Source organism: Canis aureus, chromosome 34 (genome assembly GCF_053574225.1).
Source record: "Canis aureus isolate CA01 chromosome 34, VMU_Caureus_v.1.0, whole genome shotgun sequence".
NCBI lineage: Eukaryota > Metazoa > Chordata > Mammalia > Carnivora > Canidae > Canis > Canis aureus.
This window is the reverse complement of record NC_135644.1, coordinates 28,470,717-28,475,487: the sequence shown is the minus strand read 5'-3', so window position 1 is coordinate 28,475,487 and position 4,771 is coordinate 28,470,717.

Sequence of the window (4,771 nt, the reverse complement as noted above, 5' to 3'; positions counted from 1 at the left end):
AACTCGCACATAGCTAGCCATTGTGTAATGCTTGATGACAGTAGTTTTCCTTAGTAGGATTGGGAGAGACAGTGTATTAAATGTGGCTAGCTGGGACAGGTTGGAAGGAGACTTTTTCCAAATGTACACATACATGAAAGTGCGTGTGTGCATGTACATATATGACATATGCACGCATATTCATCTATACTTGAGATTCTGAATTCCAGCTTGCTCACACATTGGGAATCGTTGACTTCGAAGCGGTGTGTGCCAAGTTTAATTGGTATTTGGAAGCTAAATGCGAATACCAATTAAATAAGTCTATGGTTTAGTTACATGAAATAAAAATCTTATTCAGTGATTTTTAATCTGGCATTTTGTTACTAATTTTTTTAAAGATTTTAGTTATTTATTCATGAGAGACACACAGAGAGAGGCAGAGACACAGGCAGAGGGAGAAGCAGGCTCCATGCAGGGAGCCCGATGCGGGACTCAATCCCAGGCCCCCAGGATCACAACCTGAGCCGAAGGCAGGAGCTCAACCACTGAGCTACCCAGGCGTCCCTCGTTGCTAATTTTTTATTCCACAAAACATTTATGGTCATTGCGTTTTTCTGATTCTGTTCTTGGCACTAACAGGTGGTAGAAGGCATCACCTTCTACAGGTTGTCAATCACAATGCAATTGAGGAGAGCGGCATGGGGGCAAACTCTTCAGTGGAAGAGAAGACTGTCTACTTAGACGAGGGCAGCCTGTCTGATTAGTGATATCGATAAATTGTGAAGAGTGAATGGCTAAGATTCCTAAGTGACACTTTATGTTCGTCTATTTGAAACAGGGGAAAAGAGAACCCACGGAAATCACTTAGGTTTCCAGAGACTACGCATAATCTCTCTGTGTAGTAGACGGCCTTTTGTGTAGCAAAACACCCTGACAGGCCACTTCAGTTTCAATGCTGAGGCCCCCAGGGCCTAGTTTGGAAAAAGACAGAGCCAGATCTCAGTTGCTCTCTGTAAAAAAAATGAAAGGAATAGGGCCACTGGTTGCAAGCAGCTGCAAGTGGGAGGAGATTCTTCACAGAAGCCCAGGGGGAAAACGAATTCAGAAGCCAGAGAAAGACGAGAGAGACAGACAAGGTACAAGGTACAAGGTACAAGGTAATGAGTAGGAAATGCTTTACAGCCAAATTTTCAGTGAAGTCTGGCACAAAAACATGTGTGAATAATTGATACTCTTAAAGAAAACAAAGGGCCAATCAGTGGCCCACAGAAGAGGTGAGGGAAACAGGAAGAGTGGCACCAGAGATAGTCATCTGGGGTGTGAACAAGAAAACTGCCTTTCCCTTTGATGATGCCAGAGATAGTTAAACTTTGGTGGATGTGGAGGGGTATGCAGTGAGAATGAAAAAAGCTAACATCTGGATAAAATATATGCTATAATTATCAATAATATTTCACTGCAGTCACCCACCGCCCCCCAAAAAATGACAAATTGCCCTGTCCATCCTTCATCTATTTGATCATCAGTAAAAATGAATATAAAAAGTTTTCATGCATATTTGAATGCTCTAGATGCATGAAAGAAAATCAGAGTCTTTGAAGACCCCATCTGGGTTGTAGTTTGATTCTGGAATTTTATTTTGCATGAATATGTAGATCACAAATGCTTTTCTCTAATTACCACCTGTATCACTTTTTTAATGGTTACACAAAAATCATATTTAAAATTATACTACGCTGTTACTTCTATCTAGGTAAATAAACCTGGTTTCTAAATCTAACAGCCTTACCTAATATTTGAAATTAATTTTTAAAAATGCACAGTTATGCATCTCATATTCTCGTGAAACGTTTCATCAAAAGGAAAGACAAAACCAAGGGCATATCAGCCTAGTGGCAGTGACAGATACTAGATATTAGAAAGGCATATAGAAAATCTTTTTCATTGCAAACACTCTGAATGACATCCAAATCAAGATAAATATCAGATGGATCTGAATATTTTTAAAAGGTCTGAAATCCATTAAGTGAACAGAAATGTTTTCTTGCAGTGGATAAAAAAGAGAGACAGAAAGTATAGAACAATAAGGATAAAGAATAATCTAATAAGATGGGTTAGAAATTCTTGGGCTCACTATTTTATTACAATCAAAATTAATTCTTCTGCCTACTTAGTAGAAATATTAATTGAGAAATCTCTCCAGCAGCAAACTACAGATAAACAATTCAATTACCCACATTCATAGAGTGGCTCAAGGGTGTGATACAATGTCGACGTTGTTTACGTTGACTCCTATGAATTTCTAGTTAAGATCTTACTTGGCCAACCTCACCCTACTTATGCTCCGTGAGTATACCTCATCCAGGAAGCAAGGAACGGCCAGGAGTACATTTTGCTAAGTGGGCAGGTCAGAAGAGTTGTAATGTCCAAGGAGGTTCTGAAAGAAAAAGGAACACACCCACGATTAAGCACATTTTTTTAAGTGTGACATTTTTAAAATGCCCAGATCATAAGTGTACTAGTGTCGTGATTGTGCATAAAGTAAATATGACTATTTGAGGTGAACTCAGGACACACAGAACATCACTAGCACCCCATTCATTGCCCTCCCCTCACCCCTTATTTCTCAAGGTAACCACCATTCTGACTTCAAACACAAGTTTTTGCTGTTTCTGAACTTCATATGACTGGAGCCACCGAGTGTCTACCTTTTTTTGCGTCTAGCTTCTTTCACAACTTCCTATTTGGAGATTCCCCACACCTCTTCATGTAGTCGCGGTGCATTCATTCTTACTCTACAATGTCGACATCACAATTCATTGATGGGCCCTTGGAGTTTGATCCCTGTGCCATGATGGTGGCTTGTGATGAAGATTCTAGTCCACGTCTTGATAACTTAAGACTCGCATATCCTTTAGGCATATGCTGAGGCATATACTCAGCTTTAGTAAATACCAAAACGGACTTTCCAAAATAGCTAGTCCACTCTACAGTCTCACCCTCCATGTATGAGCTCTGAATGTACCATAACCTTGCTAATGCTTATTGGGGTGGGGAGGGGGTCATTTTTGGTTTGTTTATTTTCAAAGTTACCATTATCTTGGATACAAAGTGATATATGGTGCTTTTAATACCTATTTCCCTGGAAGTTAGTGAGGTAAAGGTAGTCTTTTGGATATCATCATTGGGGAAGTATCTATTCAAGTTTTTTATTCATTACTTTATTGTAGTCATCTTGTTGCTTATTGATTTATAGAAGATCAAAATGTATTTAGGTCTCTTGTTGGATATATTCACTATAGCATCTATTTCCACTTGGATGGCTTGTGTTCTGACTATTTTCGAGATCTGAGATTTTTCAATTGATATTTTAATGCTACGTGGTTAAACAAGAGTTTATTTTTCCAGGAAAATAGAGATAGATGACAATGAGCAAATACGGCCTTGGCACACGGAGACGACTAAAATACCACACTTGGTAGATTTGTTAGGAATGGTAATACGCTATTTAACCTCACTGTTTCTCAGTTTTCTCATCTCTATGGTGAAAATAAGTATTTGTTTTATATGAAATCTCTCATACACTTAAGCTTTGGGATAGCAAAAGAAAAAAGAGGAGGGAGGGAGCAATAAATGTTAATTTGTGATGCCAGGTAGTTTTAATTGTAAAACTAGATTAGTGCTGGTCTTTCATGCAGATGCACCTTGATATATCTTTCTCCAGAGCCATTCTCTGTGAACCACTGCAGTCGTAGAAATTCTGTTAAAATCTATTGGAGGAAACCTTAACCCTCAACTGAGGCTGGCAGTATATAAAACAAAGAGGAAAGAGTTCAGTGAATAATCTGAGCAAGTCACCCAACCTTCACATTCTTTCAGGAACAAATCGTGTCTGGTGAATGTTTAATTAATCACACTGTCAGCAACATCAACTTCAAAAGCAAAATATGCAAAGGAAATACAGCACCACAGTTTTTGTATAATTTAGTAGAAAGATGTGGTGTGATGTAGAGGAAAGAAGGCTGACTTTGACATCAGGCGACTTGAGTTTAAATCTCAAAAATTCACTTAACAATTAAGCCAGAAGAGCTGGGGAAAACTACTTAACTTTCCTAAACTCACTTTTTTATCCTAAAGAGGGCTAATATCTTACAGAGTTCTCTGAGATTTCAAAACTATTAATTGCTAATTCCCGGCATGTAGTGGGTATCCAATACATGGTAACAATTATATTTATCTAGTATTTTTCAAAGGAAAGTGACAGCCTTCAGTTGCCTGTGATTGTGATCACATGAAAAGGTTATTAAATGATCAGTAAAATGGATGTGGTTATGGATTAGCTCTGTTAGTACTAGAGAACATTTTCTTTAAGGGTAAATTTAAATTTTTTTTCACTAGTTACCAAGAATTCCAGTGTCTTGAACAGTGAAACACTTGTCACATACGTAGGAAATGATTGATTGACTTGGTTAGGAAACACAGGCACGATCTAGAAAATGTTCGTTCTGATCCCTCTAAAGAGATTTCATTTAATTAGATTAGTATATTTGCTATTTTCCTTGACTACTATCTTTTGAACTAAGCTTTAACTTAATTACCTAGATCTGAAGATCTAGTTCCCAAGCCTGTTTACGGAACTGCATCCCTCTCAAGCTTTAAACCAAAAGATGAGTTTCACTTTTTAACAAAGTTTCAGCATTGTGGGTAACAAGTAGTTGTTCAATTCAACCAATGAGTCTTTTTCTTGAAATAATCTTTTGCAAATTTGTATCAGGAAATTTGTCCTATT